At 39.4% G+C, this 24,959-nt stretch overlaps 1 protein-coding gene across 1 annotated transcript in view; it reads left to right on the plus strand.

Moving 5' to 3' along the window:
* Nucleotides 1–9,747: 9,747 nt before the first annotated feature.
* LOC131244251 (WPP domain-associated protein-like) overlaps nt 9,748–24,959 on the plus strand; it is a 38,232-nt gene continuing 23,020 nt past the window's right edge. Inside the window, exons 1-2 of the mRNA XM_058243889.1 lie at nt 9,748–10,037; nt 13,100–13,180. The gene's annotated coding sequence lies outside the window, so the exon portion shown is untranslated. The remainder of the gene's footprint in view (nt 10,038–13,099; nt 13,181–24,959) is intronic.

Here is a 24,959-nt window from a genome sequence, read left to right on the forward strand (position 1 = left end):
AATGAAACAAAAACACAAATATCAGCTTCATCCAAAACTTCTATGACCCTAAAAAGTTTTCAACGGCAAGTGTTTACTTCCCATGTTTCCTCTAGTGTGGTCCACCTGAGATTTGGATTTCCATGAAATGAGCTGAAAATTATGATGGATAGCGTGGATGGACCAAATACATCATGGTGAGGCTCACAGAACTTTGACACCGCTAGGTGGGTGGCGTTGGGAGATCACTGGCAAAACCAGTGGCCATTAGGATGTATTGGCCCTAAGAAAGTATTAACTGTACTTGTCATCATCGCTGCTGCTTCTTGTTGTGTAGTCCACTTAAGTCTTGAATTTGCCTAATTTTGAACTACATGGACGTTGGATTGACGTCTCAAAATTTTGCTAACATGGGAATTAAATGTCCTCAGGGCGTTACCTTTAATTTCTCAATCTAAGTGTATATTTGTGCATGCATTCGCACGTGTTTGGGATCAAAATGACAGATTATGGATCCACTAAAACCTCCTAACCAAGTGAAAATTTGAAATTGGCAAAGAATGGAAAACATTCCACTATGCCACTATGCATTCCACGGTGCCACTATTAAAAAAATTAATAATAAGTTTTTTGATAAACCCTGGTGGAACCACCATCAGCACGACGGTACCACTGCCAAAATTTGGACAGCAATCGAAGGTGTCATCCTCAAACCGCCGGTGCTACCGCCATCGTCTGTTTAACAATAAACAGCAATGTTCAGCAAGTGGCAAATTCAATGTGTTGACTTCAAATTTTCATATATTTTGTTTTACAAATCTCATTGAGGTAATTCAAAAGCTAAATTAAAATTTGATAAGTTTAGTTTTTTTTTTTTTAAGAAAAAAAAAAAGAGTAAATTCAAAGGAGGTTGATTTTAGGACGTTTTAGAAACTATATAAAAAAAGAAATCATCGGTTTCAAGCAGCTGGTACTTCTGAAATTTTAAGAAAATTTTTGAAACTTGAAATAAAATCAAAATTTGTGGGGCTAAACTAGATTTGATGATGAATTACTAGAAAAATTATAAAAAATAATCTAGTAACTAAAGTACCAAAAACATTATAATCAATAGACCTTAAAACTGAAAATTTCAACAATTGCACATTGTCGATGGACTATGCATATATTTTTCATCTTAGAATTTTTATATTCAGTATCTTCACGGATTTGCTTATAATCATTATAGGAATCATCATATATAATTAAATTACTTTTTTCTATCTTTAGTTTATTTTATTAATTTAGGTACTTCTAGTATAGTTCAATTAGGATTTTTATTAGGATGATTAGAGTCAAATATTTGTTTTCTGTAATTATAAATAGATCATGCTATGAATTTAGCTAATCCGAACCCTAATCACCCTATACGAGAAATCTTGTTACTTAACATATTCTAAAAATGCCTAGATTAACCGAACTAGATCCAGACAACCTGTTAGTGGTCCACTAAACCTGAAACTGTAGAAAGACGTTTGTCTTGTTGGGCTTGATGTCTATCGTGTATGTTGTGTCGAGCCGTTATGTAGAATCGTTCAATTTTGAGTCAAATGACAACACATGTGTTGTGTGAGGCTAGATGGAAATCACCAAAAACTTAAGTTAATTATCCACCTTCGATCTTTTACCAAATTATGACTTTCGGGCGATTAAATCGCAACCAAACTTAGGATGCTAATGTAGAATAATGTTCTACACATATCCATATAGTCACGACCCCGATCGACGATTGGTAACCATCAAACTGACTTTTGATCATAATTGTTAATCAGTGTGTTCGATTTGCAGGCCGATCACTCTGCTTAGATCACCACTTAGGGAAACTATCCCATGGAGTAGATTGAATAGCATATCTCCCAATGAACCCCAACAGTTAGAAATAATATTTCATATGATTAGTATACCTAAAACTTAGCAATTATGGCCATTTACATCACTTTTTATGCTATAAAATGGCTATTAGGGGCAGCCCCCTTGCTCCCATACTATTGCAATGATGATGCAATAGTATGTGTAATGATTTGTTAAATGCAATGCACATGACAAGCTTTGGTTCAAGTTGAATAAATATACCCTAACTTCTCCACTTGCCGAAGCGATTAGCCAATTAGTTCAAGTTTCTGATGGGCAGGATCCAACTATGTCGACAAGTCGTATGACATACTTTTGTATTGACTGGGTATTGAGTGTTATGTAGTGTTAAGGAATGACATAAGCAAGAGGGTTAAGAAGGAAATAGGTGTTACACAATGTTAATGTTAGAAAAAATGAAGCTGATCGAAGATTTGAATGATTGGGTGGACGGTAGCGTCGTAAGGATTGGGTTAAGTGGTTTGAATTAGGGTATTTGCTACTAAGGAGGCTAGAGGATGGGATTGATTGAGCTTTGCCTGGGCTAGACTCCTTCCTATTGCTCTCACCTCTCCTTAGCGGAGGGATGGAAGTGGCTAAGGGGAGAAGCTAAGGAGCTTCTGACTCTATTGGATCCTCTACATTTTCTGATGTTACTGGATGATATAGATCTTTTGGGATGGAGAGGTGTGTTGGGTAGTGAGGGATGATTGACTCTACTAGATGATAGAAATGAGAATGGGAGGGGGCTATTTATAAGCCCCAAACCCATTTTTTGGTAATTCTTGGCAAGCTCAAGGTTAGAGTAGCGTTTAATGTTTGGAATTTCATATTGTCATATGGTGCAGTTTGGATGGTTGGATCACCCGATAAAATAGTAATTTTGGGCTCAATGAGGGGTACAGAGGACTTTCCACAACCCCCACATACTACTGGTTAGCAAGGAGACCTCACATCTATTTTAAACCTCCTGCCAAGGCAGGAGGTGTGCCACATGGTAGGCAGTGGGTAACTCGCGGCCTAAGCCACGACCTACCTCCTGCTTTGGTATGTGGTCTCTCACAAGTGTGTGGGAGCTCTAATTTCCTCAGGGTTTATTTGTTAAAGATGCTTCGGACCTTTGGTGGGCTTATGAGTTTGGTGTAATACCTTGAATTTTAGAAGTCGAGTACGAATTCAATCCTTGATATTCCAGGTGTCACTTATGCTTTTACGAAAGCGTGAATTAATGATGTTTTTACCTTAATAATATCTAGGCAATCATAAAACTAAGCTAAATAGTGCAACATACTCTGAAATAAATGTATTTTAAATAAGCAACATAATAAAATATATAATGCACATCTATCCAAAGTATGTGGGCCACAGTGGGGCCCAATATATAGTTCCAAAAGTAAATCAAAATGTGTTAAAGATAAAGTTCGTCCATCATAAAATATTTGTCATATCCAATCGAGCAGCGAGCCAGCTACAATGACTTGTCTAATAGCTAGAACTAGGAGAAATCCTCATTTAGGTCCATCCACACGCCTTCAATGCATATGATTCAATAACTCCTGCATCTATAGTAAGGTTTGATTGGTGTTTTAAAACATCGCCCCAGAGTGGGAGTGAGTGATCAACTCAGTGGTTTCATTAATTTTAAGTTACACATATTATCAACTCAATCAACACAGGTAATGATAGAACGTGTAAATAAATACTTCCTAACTACTCTTGTTAAGTATACAATGTTATTATAAAATGATGTATGATCCTTACATTTTAATACTCCCTCGCAAGTGAGTTCAACGCCTATTTTGTGAATGGTAACACTTCCTCATCACGTGATTCCAACGCCAAATCGTAACAACCTATTCTAGTATGATGCAATTGACATGCATGATTAGACGGGTATATTAAGTCCTATTTATTCAACATATTGGGAAAGCTAGAGTACTTCTATTACTAGTCTCAACCGGATTAATAGGCTCAGAACGACCGTAACAACTCTTCACCTATGTCCCTTGATCCGTTTTGGGGTGTTACCATAATCAATCATATATGGAAGGTAAGTTATCATTATCATTGCTCAATGAACACTACACGGAGGTTGGTCATCCCAACATAAGCTGATAACTTGAACATGATATCTCATACAACCATGCTCTGCTTATGAGTCTTGTAGGATCGTAGCACTAATGGTTATAAGCAGACTCATTCAATGGAAATTAGGGTATCATAGGTTCAATCGCTAGTTATCATACATTATAAACATAAGATGATCAGTCGGACATTAGACTAATCTAATTGACATGGGAGAACCCCAACACAATTGACATTGGGTGCAAAGCATCCCACGTAGTCCAGCTATTGTTGGCCATCCATATTCGACCTCGGTCAATCAAACAAGCCAAGGGTGGTCGACTTAATAGTGACGCCCCTTAATTTGGATGAATTGTCGACTGACTCAACATCAAGGACAATTCTAATAATCAAACTAATAACCAGATAATCACTAAACAATCATACCGAGATCATATATGCATAAACCCTAAAATCGGTAAGCTTGTTCATTCATGTATTTCATTGAGCATGTGAACAATCATAAATAAGTAATAACAAGAATTGTAGTCATAATAGAGATGTAGTCATGTTATCATATAATAAACTATTTATAACAAAGGATCATTAACTCAGACCCTCAAAGGTCGATAAAAGGTAACTTAAGAGTAAATATCTACACCTTGTAATGGTTCACCTAACTTAGGGCGCTCTTAGGGTTAGTGCTTAGGGAAAGATCATTGGAACCAAGAAAATCACATAAGTTTTCGTAAGATTTGAAAAATTTTCACCCAAAAGATCTAGATTTTAAAAATAAGACTCGAACCTTACCTTCAATTGTTAGCGAAAAGACTCCGATGAAGGGTATGGGAGTGGTTAGAATATTGATCAAAGGGGAGGAAAGTAAATCCCAAACAATCTCTCCCTCTCTCTCTCTCTCACTTCTCCTCTTTCTCTCTCTTCCAATATTAGGGCACAAAAATTGTACGGGAAGAGAGGGTGTGAAATAAAATATTATTTATAATGTCATAATGTGTGCAAATGGTCCCAATGCCCCATTTTTCATTATATTAACCATGTGGGATGTTGTTTCTAACAAATGGGACCCACTGGGAGGTGTACGTGTCAACCTAAGCCATTAGATAGGTGTCCCACTAAGAGATATATGTTTGGATACAACCATTTAATGATCGAACATGTCAATCAATTGGGAAGGTCTTAACTCAGATCGACAATCACCGAGTGTTGATTGGGGTTACAATTATACGAATGTTCGTAGGGTAATAATATAGATCGATGCCCTAAATTTGGTCACCATCTAATGGTCTAAAAACTGTAGCTTCGGCAAAGAGTGAAAGGTGATAATTTCACTTAAGTTCAGGTTATCACGTAAGGCACTCGCACATTTCATGCACTCGACTTGCGGGCCAGAGTTGAGCAATCTTAAACGCTCTCTCTCGGCTTAATATCCACGACAGACACCAAGCCTAATAAGATAAATGTTGTTTTATAGTTTCGAGGTTAGCGGACTACAAACGCGCAATCTAGACCTAATTCGGTTAATCATAGCATTTCTGGAATAAGTTCAACCTCGGGATTTCTCATGAGTGTTAACTAGTGTTGGGATCAGCAATTAGTGGAAATGGGTATTCGACTCTAATTGTCATAATCTATCAATTTTAGTAGAATTAAGGCATTTAGTTGTGCTAGTATGACATTCTGATAGTTCCATTCATGGATAAATTAGAGTTTCATGGAATTTTATAGGACGTTACATTTAGGCTTGGACTTACTTTTAGGTAGAGTTGGGCATCGGACCTAGTCTGACCGAATTCGGTCCAACCCGATCAGATCCGAAATCTACGCGGTCGGATCCGAACCCGATCCGATTCGGCAACGAGTATAAGCCATCGGAGTAAACCGATCAGATACACGGTTAGTCTGACCCGAACCGCCGAACCGAGTCGATCCTAATCAGATTTTTTTAACGGTGAAAATCATTATCCTCGTTGCTATTTTCAGTGTGGTCCATTTGAGCTTTAGATATGATTCATTTTTTTACCAAATGCTCTAAAATGATTATGAAAAATAGATAAACGGTATGGATATAATAAATACATCATTGTGGGGCCCATCTTAAACTCATTTGAGCCCTTTGTACAACTCGTAGCTCAAGGGTCGAGGCTTTAAAAACTACAGCTGTAAAACAGCTATGAACGGCATTAGTGGCGAGCATGTTTTAAGGTGGGTCTGATCACGGTGCATGTGTTATATCATGGTGCATGTGTTATATCAAAACCGTTCATCCATTTGGCGAGCATGTTTTAAGGCTTGGGACGAAAAATAAGATAGATCTAACTATTAAGTGGGCCACACTAAAAAAAGCAGTGAAGAATGAACGTTTATCATTGAAACCCTTTTTGGGGTCATGGTCTGATGGAAGTTCTGGATGATTTCAAATTTATTTTTCCTCTTAATTGAGGTCTTTTTGATCTCATGAACAGATTGGATGGAAAATAAATGTTATGGTGGTCCCTACAAATTGTTTAGAGGTGAAAATCATTCTCAGTCGCTATTTGTGGTGTCATCCAGGTGATCTTTGGATATGATCCATTTTTTTGGATAATGTTATAAATTAATATGTAAATATGTATAAACGGTGTAGATATAATAAATACATCACTATGGGCCATATAACTTTGATCTCCTTTGAACCGTTCGTGCAACTCGCAACTTGAGGAGCATCCTCTTTGCACGACACGTACCTATGCTAGTGCGTAAGCCAGTTATATAGCTACGGCGTGTAGTACACCAGTAAATCCTTTTACTAATGTACACAGTAACTCTATTGGGGCCCACCTTGAATGCATTTGATTTATCCACGCCGTCCATTCGTTTTTGTGGATCATTTTAATGGTTGAACCCAAAATTGATGTGAATGGATCAGTTTTCGGGTCGGGTCGAGTCGAATTAGGGTCAATCCGAACCCGACTCGAAAAGTTTCGGATCTGGATGGGGCTACCCGATCCGCACCGATCCAGACCGTCAGATCAGTTCTGATCGGGTCGGATCCACCGGATCAGGTCTATTTTGCCCAACTCTAGTTTTGGGTTGGTTTAAGTTGGTTTGACTAGATTTTGACTCAACATGTCAATTCAGCATGACTCAAGGAGTTGACTTAATGAGCTAACTCCGAAAGTCGAGTTTCAAGATTCCATGGCTTAAGCTTATAGGGCTTAGAGTCTTGGGTTAGAGCTAGGATAAGGGTTTAGTATTTGGATCATGGGTTGAATTAGGGGTTGATTAGCCATCGAGACGGTTTAATGCAATCAACTTGTTGGCCTAGGGGTGGGGTGTCTAAAGACCCATACCCTAAACTGATATGGTAAACTGGATGGAGTGTGTAGATAAAATCCATACATTACAATGGCCACTTAAAGCCCCTTCTTGTGACCGGCTTGGGATAGGTAAGGGTAGTACCCTAATCTGCCTCTCAATGAGTTTTGAAAATAGTTATTAATTAATGTTAATAAATACTTAAGAGAGAAGGAAAAGGGGTGATCACACTGTTAGAAACACTATTTAGAACAACACTCACCCTCCAAACTTTTTTCTTGGTATGGTACACTTGAATCATTGATGACTCTAAAAACTGAAAGTGTATGCAATTGTTTCTCATGGTGTGGCCCACCTGAATAATGATCAGCCTGATATTTTGAGTCTTCTAGTAGCATGGGATTAAGCATCTAATTGTTGGAGTGGATCTCGTGTACACATCAGGGTGGGTTAAGGGTGTGTGCACGGGTGTTTTTTTGTTACGGAGAATATTCAAGTCCAATCGACTGACCATGGTTAAGGTCCACCCTGCAGATAACTTCCAACCTTTCCGGTGAATACTACATCTAACCCGTTTAATAGGTTGCCCCCATAATGATCATCACCATTTCAAAACTTCACTTATTAAGTGGACCACATTTATGTTTCACTGTTTACCAATGTGTAGAAGTTGGTTTATGCGGCGATCACTTGATTGGCAGATAGGATGAACCATTGCACTAAAATATCCCATGTGACCTGCACTTAATACTTTAAAAATTATAATATGAGTGAACTATAGCATCCGGACCGTTGCTTTATACGGCGATCACTTGATTTTTTTAATTTTTTTTTTGGGTTTTTTAGACACGCAGCCACAGGTGGGATTTCACCACCTACAGGTATCGAACCCTAGTGTTGAAATTCCTAGGAATCTACCACTGAGGCAAGGATAAGAACCCTCTAGACCGTTAGACTTCGAACTCTTTTTTAAGCATACCAGGTGAAACAGGTGGAGAGGGACACATTCCTTTGTTTTTAAGGGCTCACAAGATATTTATGTAAGATCCACTGGTGTAGTTAGAAGCGTAAGATCATACTAGGCTCAGAGTAAGAAAACAAGAGTGACCCGTGATTTCGGTGGACTATGATAAAGGAAACAGTTTGGAGAGAAACGTCCACCATTAAAATTATAGGGCGCACGTAATGATTACATGCAATCCACTCCACTCATTAGATGAAAAATGCAAAATTACGTTTGATTACCAAAAATCATGCTCATCCATATATCAGGTGGGCCACATCAAAGGAAAAAAGATTTGGAGGATAAGCATTGTCCTGTATGCTATCTCTGATAGTGTGGTTCACTTAATCAGGAATATGACTGATTTTTTTTCCCCACTTAGCATAACATGGGGTGACACATATTGGGGTATGGGTGGATTTCACGTAAACACTACAGTGGGCCCACTTGAGCCGGCCACTATTTTCCTTTTCTCACTTTATTTATTAACATTAATTACCCTATTAATTAATTAATGGCTATATTAAAAGTTGTCGGTTGGACTTCCAACAGTCGGACCATCAATAATAATTGGACCATCGAGTTTCTCTTCTCTAAAACACCCAAAGAATCCACCATGTAAAATCCACTCAGTTCTTGAGGTGACAGATAATAATTGGACCATCAATAAAAAATCTGAGCACGATTAAAATCTCATGTGGGCCACACCAATGGAACAATGTAAAATTGCTCCCAAAACCGGTTAGATCACATGGCGTGGCCCACCTGAGTTTTATATCAGGCCTATTGTTTTATCTGCTCTCCTTCCTGGTGATTTACACCTGAATAATCCGTTTGAAAAAAGATACATACCATGGTGGCCCCACCAACGTTTGGAATCCATCTCGTTTTTTCATGTGGTGTGGTCCAATTGAGTTGTGGATGTAGCTCATTTCTGACCTTACGATTTAAATCTTTCTATAGAACTTGATAGACGGAGTGGATTTCACATATACCCCACATACTTGGGGGTGGTAGTAGTCCAATGATCCACCGGGATGCGGATTTCCTTCCAAAAGCATTTGCAGGAAGTTCCTGCGTTGGAAACATAGGTGGGGCCCAATGTGATATTTGTGTGAAATCAACCCCGTCCATCCATTTTGTGAGCTCATTTTAGTAATTGAGGCGAAAATCGAACAGGATCCAAGACTCAAGTGGGCCGCACTAAAGGAAAAGGTAGGTAGGAAAATTCCTACTGTATAAACCTTCCCGGAGTCTACAGAGATATTTACATGCCACCCATACCGTTCATAACGTCATTCCTACTTGGATGAACTGAAAACACAAATATTAGCCTGATTTAAAACTTCCGTGGCCCCATAGAACCCTCAACCAGGTGTCGAAACTCCTGAGAGTCTACGACCGGAGTAAGAGTAAGGACCACTCAGGCTTTTGCAGGAAATCCGCGTCCTGATCCACCACCATTTTCATAATATCGATAGAGAATCATTGATAAAGACAGCCAATCCCCAACAGCCGAGAGGGGGTTTTGTTTCGAAAACTCTTCTCTCCCGCTCAACTTCCTCTCTCTCTCTCTCTCTCTCTCTCTCTCTCTCTCTCTCTCTCTCTCTCTCTCTCTCTCAACCCTAAAACATTCGTTCTGCAGTTTCCGTCGAAGATTTGGCGGGAAATACAAGGATTCCAACGGTCGTTCCGCCAGTTCGAAGATACCAACGGCTTCTTTGTTCTTTTTTTCTTTCACACCCACGAGCAACAAAAGCCTGGACTTGAATTTGATCTTGTATCTGTAAGCTCTCTCTCTCTCTCTCTACATATATTTCGATCCAAAGTAGTAGATGAAGTTAATTTCAGTGTTTTTCATGGGTTTTGCTTTCACTGAAATCAACGATTTTCATGTTGGAATTGGATTTTTCAGATCATTTTGGTTCATTTTTAATTTTTAATCTGATACTTATTTGCTATTTCTTTTCCTCGACCCTGCTGGTGCGGTTTACGGCTTGCCAATCTGAGACGTTCATCTGCCAGCCCGTCGTTAGCTGGACTATGCCTGGTACATCGCCTATCAGATGCCCTCTGATTTAGCAGGGTCCTAATCGGATGGTTAGGATCATCCGATGGGCGAAGCATTCTGGCCAAACCATCTGATGGGGGAAGTATTCAGTCCATTTCCCAATTCCCATCCATCATGCGTCTGACCAGATGAACGGGTCCGTCACCAAAAGGTATTGCGCTCATGCAGTTCGTCAGGCTGAGCACTTTCATTGATCGAACGTACCAGATTTTCTCTTTTCTTAAAGAGGAAGTATATGATACTCTGGCAATCAACGATGGATTGTATGCATGCAAGCAGAAGTCGTTGTATGCCATGCACGTAACACAATCTAGATACTCCAAATTGTGGGCCAAACAGTGGATGGAGCATAACCTGATGTGTTCGCTGTCTGGATGATCCTAACCATCTGGTTGGCCATCAAATGGACGGTTAAGAGGAACAGCCGTTAGTGGTTCAAAATCAATTAGCAAAATTGCATCAGTTGGATGGTTGGAATCATCTTAGCTGTGATTTTGGGTGTGGTCCATCCACAGTGGGCTCATAACTTGGAATTGAGATAGTCGTACACAAAGTTTTGAATAATGGTATTAGTGGGTGTATTAGCCCCATAAATGATACTTTACATGGTGTGTTGGCCTAGATTATTATTTTTTTCCCACAGGATATCTTGAAAAATTAATGGAATGTAAAACATTGTTATATAGACACATGCATGTAAATATATACTCCCATGGAAACGGTTCGGATGGGATTTTCTTGAGAACTTTTTGGCAGGTGAGGTGGGCACAAGATCAGGATGGTTTACTAAATGAGTCACCTCATAAAAACTCCTTGGCTAACTTTTTGACCTGCTCCAAAAATCTGATAAACCATAACAAAGTAAAAATTGCTAAACCTTTGATTTGCTTATCACTTTGCCATGGCCGACTAATTTTTTTAATTAGGCTAAAAAGTTAATCTTAGGGCTTTATGAGATGACTCATTGTCTGAATTTGCGCAAGCATCTGGCGGCAGAAGTTCTCATAAAATTCCCAAGAGAGAAACGGTTTAAGGAGAGCAACACACTCTCTCTGTATATATATATAGAGAGAGAGAGAGAGTCATGCTCCCCTCTGCACCTATGCACATGTGCACCTATGCACACGTGTTATGAGTGTCTAATCTGGACGGTCCATGTGATGCGGAATCCCATGAAACCTCACGTGAGAAATTTTCACCTTAATCTAAAATTCTGGTGGACCATAGCAAAGAGAAATAAAAATCAAGGGAAAAAACTGTTTTAATTTTTCATGGCCCATCAAAGCTCTAGATCAAAGTAAAACTTGGTCCTGGGCGGTTTCACGAGGTGTTGCTTCACATGAACGGTTCAGATTTTAGATCCACATCACGTATGATGGGTTCTCGAAAAAGTTCGTATGTAACCGGTACGATCTTGTTTCGCAGGTGAGCATTTCACGTATATATATATTCCATCAAAATTATATATAAACATTACTATATATATCAAAAAGTACTTCCTAACGGATATTCCCACCAAGTGTTTTTTAAAATGAGAAATTACATTATTGCCCACTGCTTTTTCTTTTGCAACAAAGTGGAAAATTGAAAGTTATGAAGCATGTAGCATGTATCTCACATCCAAACCATCCAACAAATGCAAACCAATATTATTATTAGATGAAGAAAAAAAAATCAAAGATCCAATCATAAGGTAGGCCAATTCATAAAAATTAATGTATACCATTGAAAATACCCCAGCTCAAGTGTACCTATCTAATGATCTGATTAACCTGATGTTTTTTCTGTGTTATCACCATGTTGTGGTGCATAAGTTTAACAGGTTGGATGTTATATAGAAACAATGTGGGCCCCACAAGTCTTGACTTAATTTCACTACTTTTCAAAGACCAAAAAAAAAAAAGAGGGCATTTTGTATTCATGCCTCAAAAAGCTCCTCCGTGTAATTTGTAACCGTGGAGGCATTATTTGGTAAAATATGGATTCCTCATGAATTTTGTGGTAAAAATTCCAAAAATTTTGGTAAAAAGGAAAAATATAATGTAAAACATCATAGTACAATATATGGGAATTTTTACCGCAAATTTTCTCAAGGAAAATATCCCAATTCAAGTGCACCCCATCGGATGATCTGATTGACCTGATGTTTTGTCAATTTATCCCTATGATGTGGTGCATAAGTTCGATGGGATGGATGTTATACACATACGACATACCACGTGGGCCCCAGAGTTTAACTACTTCTTAAAGAACATAAATTAAATGAGATCTTTTTCATCATTTCATCACTCTAAAAGCATCTCATGTTCTTTATAATCATGGGGGATTATTTTTGTGAAATATCGACTCCTCAGGGAATTTGTGGTAAAAATTCGAAAAAATAATGGTTAAAAAGGGGGAAAAAAATGGTAAAAGATTAATATATATTGTCACACCCCTACTTTCATAACTGGGGCCCTCTTGACCTTGTCACCTAGTCAAGGGTGTGGCTTGGGAAAAATCTAAATAATTGCATTCATTCCATTACACAAATCATGGCATATATCAAAGATACCAACTAAATAAATTAATCAAAGATCTTAAAAAAATATTCACAAGATATTTCCCTACACATTCGATTATTCGAGTTAAATCAACGAATCAAATTTCCTAGATAAGAAGTAAATGTTTCTAATAACCTGCCATCTGGTCACTCAGGCTAAAAAAAATTCATTCATTCATCGCTTGGCCTCCATGATAGCTCTGGTACATGTTTTTTTTTTTTCCTTTTTCTCTAGGTGGTATACTATGAATGTCATCCGGTAATTTGTGCAGGCATCTCAAATATTCCTTTTCTTGGATGGTTAGTATTCAACACAGTAAGCTATCTAAACCCAGTAAGTACAATGCATGCATTTGTAACTCATACATGATATGGTAACATCGCACATGGTATTCTCAAAACATATATAAATCGATGCATGATGATTAGACCACTAGCCTGAGTTTCTATCACGAAATCTATACAATTAGTCATTTGAATGACCAGGGCCCAGTCTATTTCAACTCGGCCTACCAACACCTACCTGACTACTAGTTGACCTTAACTCGAGTGACGATCTACATACTAGTCGTATCTGCCTCGTTTATTGACCAATCCTCCCATCTTAGGTTATCACACCTAGCCTACCTCATTGGGTAATAGAGCTGGGCATCGAGTCGAGTTGGACCAAGTTAGGGTTGACCCGACCCGATTTAGTTTTGAAATAGACCTGACCCGAACTCTACCCAACTCGGTACCGAGTCCAGCATGCCCGACTTGATCCAAGTTTGGGTCTAGCCTGGACTAACCTCGACCGAGTCCGACCCGATCACAGGGATTGAGTCAGGTCGAGTTGACTATTCCTTTCCTGTTGACCTTTAGAATTTAGGGTTTAGAAATGGCTCAGCCCTATCTAGCCTGGTTGCATCCGAGCCTATCTGAACACACTACAACTAGCCCGGATGCAACCGAGCCAACCCCGACCAAATACCAGCACTCGACCCATTCCAATTTGTCCATTCAATCCTACCCGACCATAATTTCAAAAACAAAAACCAAATTAGGATACCCTAGCATGATGTATTTCATAAAAATAGATAAAAATCATGAAATAAAAGTTTTCTGAACATAAAATTACCTTAATTAGTTGATCTGGAGAGTTAGGTAGTTGTTGAGAGTCTACAGTGACCGGATGGGTCAGGTGGGTGCAGACTAACTACTCAGTCGAGATGAGCGGCCGAGCTAGAGGGTGTCAGGTCGGGACCATCGGGTGCGGGGGACAATGGAGGAAGTGAAGGAGAGAGAAGAGGAAGGTGGCCTAGTGGTGGTGGGTGGCTGTTGGGCTCGGGAGAGGAGGCAGAGGGAGGGAGAGGTTGGGTCGGGTGCGGTGGGTAGGTTAGATTAGATTTAAGTTTACACACACACACACACACACACTACCTGAACCCGAGTCGAGTCGGGTTTTAGATTGAGTCAAGTCAGTACCGAGTCGAATTTCGGGTTGATTCAAGTTGAATTAGTGGGTGACCTGGACTTAACTTGGTTTGAGTTCGGATTGGACAAAGTCTATTCGGTTTGAATTGACTCACCCAATCGGTTCTGGTCAAGTCCGGTTTGAATGAGTTGGATGAGTCAATTTTTCTCAGTCGACTCGCCCCGTACCCAACTCTATAGGGTAATCGTTACGAGCTAGCTAGACTCTTACCTTGCTAGACTCGTAGTCCTTAACGGAAGCCCTATTGGTACCAACTAGAGTTGAGGTTTCGCACCTCGAGACCTCTCCTCCCATTTGTTAAGGGACAACATATTCCCCGAGTTGTCTAGTGTTCATATAGAATATCAATTCCCATTTCCCATACACTTTCTAATTCACTTCATGATATTCAATTTAATTTGTTAGGGATGAGAACTGCAACACAAGTAAAATAATGCATACACAAATCTACCATCCATCAATTTGTAACTTACTTGTATAGAGTTTAATTTATACTTACCCATATAGGGAAGAGTCTAACCTCCTCTTAAGATAAAGGTTAATCCTCCCCTATCTCATCCAAATTCGAATTCAATATCAACATGGATAATAACTAGGTGTGATGTTTTTAAGGTACACAGATAAATGGTGTACATGCCACTCTCAAGTGGGCCATCCAAGTACGTTCCATTAACTTTGATAATACGGAATTGATGAGCACCTCTCAATACATACATCTACTAAGCGAATTTGAAGAGAACCATCTCTCTAAGCCACTACTTTGGCAAAAACCATCTTCTAAATAGATAAGGGCTACGAGTGTATACACATTCATCATCAATTATGTCCACTCAAGAGGTCCAATGGTCATCTTGACTGTTCATGCAAAAGTTCACAGTCTCTAGTACATACTAGAGGGTTCAGATCATGTATCTAGATTGAGAAACAACCAATAACAAACATTTTACATTCTAATTAATAGATATGCATGATCAGATACTAAAATCATAATAATTTATCAAAATAAACAAGGATCAATGGTTGGATCGAAGAACAGAAGACTCATCTTCCCTTATTTGGAAGATGTGTCCATTGTATTTTATTTTTAATGGTTCTTTTGATGATCTGACGATAAATATTGAGTTTAGATGGTTTAGATTGAAAATCTAACGGTCAGATCGTCTAGACTTAGGACAAATAATCCTGATCGAAGATCCAACGTTCAAATTTATTATAATATAAGGTAGGTAGTCCTGATCGATGATCCAATGATCAGATCATCACAGACGGTCCTTGATTGAAGATCTAAGAGTTTGGATTGAAGATCTAACAATCAAATCTTCCTAAATTACAAGAGATGACCTCGATCGTCTGTCTAATGTGGTCCCATTATGATTTTTTTCTTAATATCTTCCCTAAATTTTGCAAGGTATTACATTTTACTATCCTTAAAGGAATTTAATTCCGAAATTCTACATAACTTAATTGACAAAAAGATGAGGATATTTTTCTTAAATTTCTGCTTCACATTCCTAAGAGGCTTCTTCCTTTCCATGGCGTCCCCATTGTACCTTTACCAAGTGTATAACCTACATTCGCAGAACTGTGCTTTTCATCGAGAATACGAATAGGTTGCTCTATGTATGGCATATCCTCACAAATCTCCAAGAATTGCAAATAAATGATTTGAGATACATCTTTATGGTACTTTCGTAACATGGATACATGAAAATCATTATGGATAGCTCCTAGCTATGGAGGTAAAGCCAAATGATAAGCTGCAACTACTATCCTTTCCAAAATTTCAAAAAGCCCAATAAATCGAGGGCCTAACTTCCCTTTATTCCTAAACCTCATTACTTCCTATATAAGTGACATCTTCAAGAATTCGTGGTGACCCACTTCAAACTCCAAATCTCCTCTAGTTGTCGGCATAGCTCTTTTGTCAGCTTTAAGCCGTGCACAACCTTTCTCAGAAAGTAACAACCTTCTCTGTTGCTTCTTCCACCATCTCAGACTTTAACAAGTCTCGTTGTCCCACTCCTAAGAAACAATTTAGAGATCTACATACAGCGCTTCGAAAGGAGCCATACCAATGCTTGATTGATAATGATAACTATTATTGTATGCAAATTCTATTAAAGAAAAATGATTGTCCCAAGTTCCCTTAATGTCCATAGCACAGGCACAAAGCATGTTTTCGAGAATCGGGTTAACTCTCTTGGTCGGTCCATAGGCACAAAGCATTTTTTCAAGAATCTGGTAAACTCTCTCAGTCGGTCCGTCTATTTGAGGTTGAAACATCATACTGTAGTCCTACTAGTTAGTGTGTGAGGGCCATCATGGTGATTGTATGACATATTGTACAGCTAGCAAGGTTGTCCCACCATAAAAATAGTATACCCCCAAAAATCAGGACGATCCAACCATGAAAATGAGATGCTTTACATGAATGTGGAGTTTTTAGGTTTTGTTTCATGGTTTTCTATTTTGTACCCCACCTAATAGTTGGATCAACCTGATTTTGGGGGCATCTCATTTTCATGATGGGATAATCTTAATGGATGGGTAAGATGTCATACAAACACCATGGTAGGCCCCACGTGCCAACTAGTTGGACGTACAACAACTTGTGTGTGAGCATTATTCTATGTGTTTATATATATGGGAAATGGTACTTCCCATGAGGTCAAGCTCTGTGGGCCCCTGTGTGATGCGTGTCGAAAATCAACACCATGCATTTGATGGGTCCCCTTTAGTTGTGGGATATCCCAAAAATCAATCATACAAGGAATTCAATTGGGCCATACCATCAAAAATCATGTGAAGACATGCGTAAAACATGTAAAAGCACTTGGTGGGGCCCACATGAGTTTTTGATGCGGCTAAAACTTAGTATGACCCCTCATCCACATGGGACACACAAAATAGATGGGTTGGATTTGTGAACCACATCTCGGCAGGCCCAATAAATGATTATGAATGTTTTAATGAGAGGGTAACCCCTCTCAACTATTGTACGGTGGTGTGGCCCACCCAATTCATGGATTGACAGAAGTTTCCTGCGCACCACATTTTGTGATAGAGGTTCCCAGGAAATCTGCAAGAACACATAATGGGAATATATATATATATATATATATATATATATATATATATATATATATATATATATATATATGGAAATGGTACTATGAGGTCAACCTCATGGGAACTTTCCATGAGGTCAAGCTGTGTGGGCCCACCGTGATGTGTGTGAAACATCTACTCAATCAGTCAGATGCATCATTCCATGGTGGACAACGGGCGTAAAAATCAAGTGAATCCATGGCTTGGGTGTGCCACACCACCTACCACAGTTGAGAGGGGTTACCCTCCCATTAAAACATTCATAATCATTTATTGGACCCCACAAAGATGTAGTTCACAAATCCAGCCCATCCATTGTGTGTGTCCCATTTGGATGAGGGGTTAGAGCAAGTTTCAGCCACATCCAAAACTCAGTTGGGCCCCACCAAGTGATTTTATATGTTTTAGGCATGTCTTCATATGATTTTAGATGGTATGACCCACATGAGTTCCTTATATGGCTGATTTTTGGAACATCCCATAAACTAAAGGGGACCCATCAAATGCACAGTGTTGATGTTCAACACACATTACGGTGGGGCCCACACAGCTCGACCTCATTGGTACTTCCCATGAGGTCAAGCTGTGTGGGCCTCACTCTGATGTGTATCTAATATCACTGTGCATTTGATGGGTCCCCTTTAGTTTATGGGATATCCCAAAAATCAGCCATATATAGAACTCAGGTGGGCCATGCCATCTAAAACCATATGAAGACATGCCTAAAACACATAAAAGCACTTGATGGGGCCCACCAGAAATTTGGATGCGGCTGAAACTTAGGTTGACCCCATCCAAGTGGGACACACAATGGATGGGCTGGATTTGTGAACCACATCTCGGTGGGCCCAATAAATGATTATGAATGTTTTAACGAGAGGGCACCCCTCTCAATTGTTGTATGTGGTGTGGCCCACCCAAGTCACCGATTGACTTGATTTTTAAACTCATTGCCTACTATGTAATGGTGCATCTGACTGATGGGGTAGATGTTCGACACACATCATGGTGGGGCCCACACAACTCGACCTCATGGGAGCTTCTCATGAGATCGAACTCTATTGGCCCCACCATGATTTATGTCAGACATCCACATCGTGCATTTGGTGGGTCCCCTCTATGTTAAGGGATATCTCAAAAATCAGCCGTATTCTGAACTCAAGTGGGCCATACCATTTGGAACCATGAGAAATCATACCTAAAATATCTAAAAGCACTTGGTGAGGCCCACTTGTGTTTTGGATACGGTTAAAACTTTCTATGACCTCTCATCCAACTGGGACACACACAATGGATGGGCTGGATGTGTGAACCGCCTCTCTGTGGGCCCTAAAAATGATAATGAAAGTTTCAGTGGGTGAGTATCCACTCTAAACTATTGTCTATGATGTGGCCCAGCTAAATCATGTATTGGCCTGATTTTTAGGCCTATGGCTCACCACAGAAGGGTGCATCTAACTGATGGGGTGGATGTCCAACAAAGAGCATGGTGGGGCCCACATAGCTCGACCTCATGGTATCTTTTCCCATACACACACACATACAGGGAAAAGGTTATTGATCGTCAACTCATGGGAGCTTCCCATGAGGTCGGGCTCTATGTGCCCGCTGTAATGAGTGTCAAATATCCTCTATCAATTAGATCAACCCTTCCATAGTGGGCCCCGCTGTAATTAGTGCAAGTATCTACTATCAATTAGATCCACCCTTCCATAGTGGGCCATGGGCCTAAAAATCAAGCTAATCCATGACTTAGGAGAGCCACACCATAGGCAAGAGTTGAGAATGGATAACCACACATTGAAACCTTCCTAGTTGTTTATAGGGTTCACAAAAGAAGTGGTTCAGACATCCAACCATCCATTGTGTGTGTCCCACTTGGATGAGGGATCACACCAAATTTCGGGTCTTTCCAAAATTCAAGTGGGCCCATTGTTTGAATTATCTTTGATATTATCGAAATATCTCGGATATTATCATTATCTCCAGCTTGGTGATACCGATAACACTGGTAGAATTGGAAATTCTAGGGATAACAATGTATTGCTAAGTATTGCCAACGTATCGATATTGCCAGTATTTTCAATTGTGTAAATTCTAGACATTGCTTGTATTGCCAATGTATCGATACTGTCAATGTATCGTCAATATTTTTTACTATAAAAATTCTAGGTGACACTTGTATCACAAGTGTATCGGCTATATTTCAATAATATCGCCAACGTAGATATGTTACAGAAAGTTTGTTTATTAAAAAAAATTTCTATTTCAATTTTTTTATCAGCTCATTATTATATGCAGTTTTCAATTTGCCATTGCTAATATTGATTATATCTCAATATTATTATTATTTCAACATGCGTGATATCAAGGGTCACAATCTTTCGTTTTCTTTCCAATTGTTGATGATTTCTTGACAAATATCATGAGTTTTAGATATTATGCATTATCAATGGATGTTTGGATGGAAAGTTGGATAGGTGATTTGATGGTTAGATGGGATGGTTAGATTGTTTCTTATGACGACACATGCTTTTAAGTCCCCATTAAATGGAAACTTATTGCGTATGCATTCTTTTTGCAAATTTTTTATTTCTAAATATGCAAATGTATATTTTAGCATCTCCTAAAGTTTCACTAAAAATTTTACTGTTTGTACCATTTTTTCCTACATTTTCAGTTATTAGCAATATTATCAATGATATCGATATTGTTTCTGTATCCCCATTTAGCGAAACTTGTAGCAATATTGATACTTCGAACACTGAGTGGGCCCCCACCAAGTGCTTTTAGATGTTTTAGGTGCCACTATAAAGTGTGTTGGACATCCACACTATCAATTAGATGCATCATTCCATAGTGGGTCATGGGCCTAAAAATCAGCCAATCCATTACTTAGGTGGGCCACACCATAAATAACAATTGAGAATGAATGCCCACCATTTGAAACCCTCCTTGATTGTTTTTGGGCTTGCAGAGAAGTGGTTTAGACATCTAACCCATCCATTGTGTGTGTCCCACTTGGATTAGTGATCACAAAATTTCAGGACATTCCAAAACTTAAGTGGGCCCCACCAAGTGCTTTTAGATGTTTTAGGCATGATTTTATATGATTCGGATTCTGTGGCCCACTCGAGTTTTAAACATGGCTGATTTAGAAATCCCATAACCTAAATGGGGTCCGCCAAATGCATGGTATGGATGCCCAACATGCATCATGATGGAGCACGCAAAGCCCAACCTCATAGGAAGTCCACATGAGGTCAACCTAATAGTACCTTTTCTCTATGTATACACGTGTATACATATACATAGTGAAAAGGTACTATGAGCTGAACCTCACGGGAACTTCCCAAGAGGTTGAGCTTTGTGGGCTCCACCATGATGCATGTCAAACATTTCCATCATCAATTAGATGCATCCTTCTATGGTGGGCAGTGGGCCTAAAAGTCAGGCCAATCCATGACTCAGGTGGGCCACACCATAGACGACAATAGAGGTATTGAAACCTTCCTGGTTGTTTATAGGGTCCAATAGGATGTAGTTTAGACATCCAACCCATCCATTGTGTGTGTCCCATTTAGATGAGGGGCTAAATTTCAGGGCATTCCAAAACTCACACGTTGGGGCCTATACCTAGAGTGGACTTACCAACTGCATTGTGTGGATGTCCAACATACATTACGATAGGGCCCATAGAGCTCCCCCCACACCCCCCCCCCCCCCCAAACACACACACAGACCCAGGGCCCACACGATTGGAAATAGTGGAGAGGAAAAGCCCATCTTTCAAACTATTTCCTTTGGTGTGGTCCACTTGAATCACATGTGGGCCTGATTTTTGGGCTTCAAGGCTAAGTTTTAGTGTGACATCTAATGGTTGGAGTGGATTTTGTATAATCATCACAGTGGGCATTATAAAAATCAAGGATGGCTGTTTCTCTTGGAACTATTTCCCTTGGTGTGTCCCACATGGTCAGCTCAATTTTCTTGCTTTGGACCCATCATGGGATTATACATCTAATGGTCGAAGTGGATCTCACGGACACATCACCGTGGACCCTTTCAAAAATCAAGGGCGGGCTTCTTGTAAAATTTTCTTGTCTAATGAGAAGGTCTAGGTCCAACGGGCTGGACGATATGTTAAAGGCCAAATGTCCAACCAGCATATAACTTCCAACCTTTCATGTGTCTGCAAAATCCAAGCCGCCTAATATGTTAGGCCATCATAAGCATGCCTTCTGGAAAACTCCACAATGGCCACTCCTTGAATGGACAGGACTTATGTTTCATTATTTACCAATGTCTGAACATTGTTTCATATGGTGTAGACCACTTGATTTGTAGATACTACTGACCATTGCGCTGAACGATACTCGTGGTGGGGCCAACCTTTTGGAAGGCTTGATGTCACATGCATTTATACTTTGCATGTTATAATATGGGTGGACGACTATAGCTTATGGTCCAACAGGTTGGAATTAAGAACTTTATTTTGGAATATATCACTGTTTCATCAAAACTAGTACGAGACATACGCCCACCTTTGTCTTTTTACGGGGCCACCATTATGTGTTTGTGAGATCAACTCTGACCATTAGATGTCAATGCCATGCTGTGCCCAATGATGAAAAAATCAGGCTGACCTATGATTCAGGTGAGCCACACAAATGCAAACGGTTGGAAGAGACACATCTACCCCTGATTTTACAAGGCCCACCATGATGACTATATGAAATCCAATCTAACTATTAGATGTCACACAAAGCTAAGCCTGGGAGCCAAAAATTGGGCTCATAAGTAATTCAAGTGGGCCACACCAAAGGAAACAGTTTGGAGGGTGAGCTTTTCACTCTACTTTGTTTCCAATCCTGTGGTTCGTCTGAAGCACAAAGTGGGCTGTTTTTAGGCCCTGGTTCTAAAATGGGGCGGCACACCTGATTGTCAGGGCAGATTTTACATTAACATCACAGTTGCACCCACCTGAGCCGTGACCTCTTTTACAAAGTAAGGTGAAATAACTCACTCTCCAACATTTAGTAACATTAAATAATTTTAAATTCGGTGAACTAGTCCAATTAGTTGTGTGTGAGCATTTATACACAAGGTAATATGAGGTCGACCTCGTGAGGTCGAGCTTTGTGGGCCTTGCCATTTTGTATACATCCATATCATCAATCAAATGCACCCTTCTATGGTGTGCCATGAGCCAAAAACTCAAGCCAATCCATGACTTAGTTGGGTTACACCAGAGACAAAAGTTGAGAGTTGATGCCCACCCATTGAAACATGGAAGGATTGTTTATAAGGCTGAAAAGACGAGCTATCGTGTCTTAGAGGGGAGGGAATGAATAGAACAATATCAAATATTTCTATATAATGCGGGATAAATGAACAATTAATCTTAATTGCTTAGAGTATTGAAACTTTGATTTCAAATAGTTCGTTATACAACCTTCACCTAAAAGATTTAGGCAGGACAACCTTATTTCACGATGACTTTAAGATCAATTTTTCAAACTTTTAAGAGATAAAATAACTAACGCATTCACAATAAATGAAATAATCAATCACAACAAATGCATAAGGAGTTATAGTGGTTCGGTGCTTAAACTCATACCTACTCGACTCCTAAAATTACTACCCTCATAATTTTGGCTTTCATTATTTCAAGGTTTTCACAGAATCACCTTAACAACTTGATACAATTCTTGCGATTTTCACGGGCTATCACAATAAAACCTACTTTGTGATTTTCACGGGTTCACCACAAAACAACCCGCTAAGATATTCGGGCAATCTCAAAAAAATCCAAATGAAATAAATAAAAGGATTACAAGTTACTTATTTTCTAGAGCTGAAGATGTAACCGAAGTTTGCTTATAGCAATCTTCTTTCTTGAGATTTGATATAACAGTATATGTTCACCCCAAAATAATAAAGGGATCTAATGTATTTTCAATGTAATAAAAGAAAATTCTAATGCTACAAATTCAATTCTCTAAATCTCAAGTAGAATATGGATTACTTTATTAAAAATGATTAAAACTAACTTGAGAAAGATAATACAATAATCTAAAATAAATATTAGAATTACCACACAAACAACTTAAGAAGGACCTGACTTTCTCTCTTTGCTTGAATAGATTATTGACAAATTTTTGTGCTTTGAATGAATGAGAGAAGGCCTCTATTTATAGCCAGATGAATTGGAAATTCAGTCAGCAGGATTTTTGGTTCGGTTGACCGGATTTCAAATATTGTTATCTAATGGCTCTCGGATTCTGCGAGATAAGAGAAATCAAATTTTGGCTGGCCCAAGCCAAAATTCAGCTGGTCGAATCTCCAATTTGGCAAGCCAAATTTACTTGAAATCCGAAAAGTTGCATTACTGGAAACTTGACCGAACAAAACTCGAGCTAACCGAATATCACGGTCGGCTAGCCGAACCCAGTGTCGGGTTCGACTGGCTAAACTTGCCACGTAAAATTCGATAATTGTTGTAAACTTGCTCGAATTATATTGGGTTAGCCGAATATAGTTAGGCTAGCTGAACCTAAGCTAGCCGAACTTCTGTGCTTTTATATTGTATATATTGTATTTACAACCATAATTTAAAAACACCTACCCTAGGATCATTATAAGGTTATACTACCTGATGGTTGATACATACAGAGTTCTTTAGTCTTGAACCATGCAAAGTCTTTAAGGTTTGAAATGTTGAGTCGACTTTGAGATGTCGAGCCTGTCTTTAAGTGATCTTCATGAGTTGCCGAAGAATACCGGAGTGCACTTGCGATACATCCGGAACTACAAAATTTGACAACACTAAGTGTGCCTTAAATATAAGCACTTACAAGGGCCCACAGTGATGTGGTTGAGACATCCAACCCATCGATTGTGTGTCCCACTTGGATGAAGGGTCACACCAAAATCCAGGCCATTACCAAACTCAAGTGGGCCCCACCATGCACTTTTAGATTTTAGGCATGATTTCAGATGTAGTGGCCCAACCGAGTTCTAGACTCAACTGATTTTTGGGACATCCCACGACCTAGAGGCGACCCACCTAATGCACGGTGTGGATGTCCGACACAGAGCATGGTGAGGCTCATAGAGCTTGATCTTATGGCAATATCCCACGAGGTTCACCTCATATACATGTATTTACACAAGAAAAGGTTACTATGAAGTTGGCCTCATGGGAGCTTCCCATGAGATTGAGTTATGTGGGCCCCACAGTAATGTGTGTCAAACATCGACACCATCAATTAGATGCATCCTTCCATGGTGGGACATGGACCTAAAAACCATGCTAATTCACGACGTAAGTGAGCCACACTATAGACAATAGTTGAGAGTGGATGCCCACCCATTGAAACCTTCCTGGTTGTTTTTAGGGCCCACGTAGATGTGGTTCAAACATACAACCCATCCATTGTGTGTTCCACTTGGATGAGTGGTTGCATCAAATTTCAGGTCATTCCAAAACTATGGTAGATCCAACCAAATG

The sequence above is a fragment of the Magnolia sinica genome, chromosome 1, assembly GCF_029962835.1.
Source record: "Magnolia sinica isolate HGM2019 chromosome 1, MsV1, whole genome shotgun sequence".
Classification (NCBI taxonomy): Eukaryota; Viridiplantae; Streptophyta; class Magnoliopsida; order Magnoliales; family Magnoliaceae; genus Magnolia; species Magnolia sinica.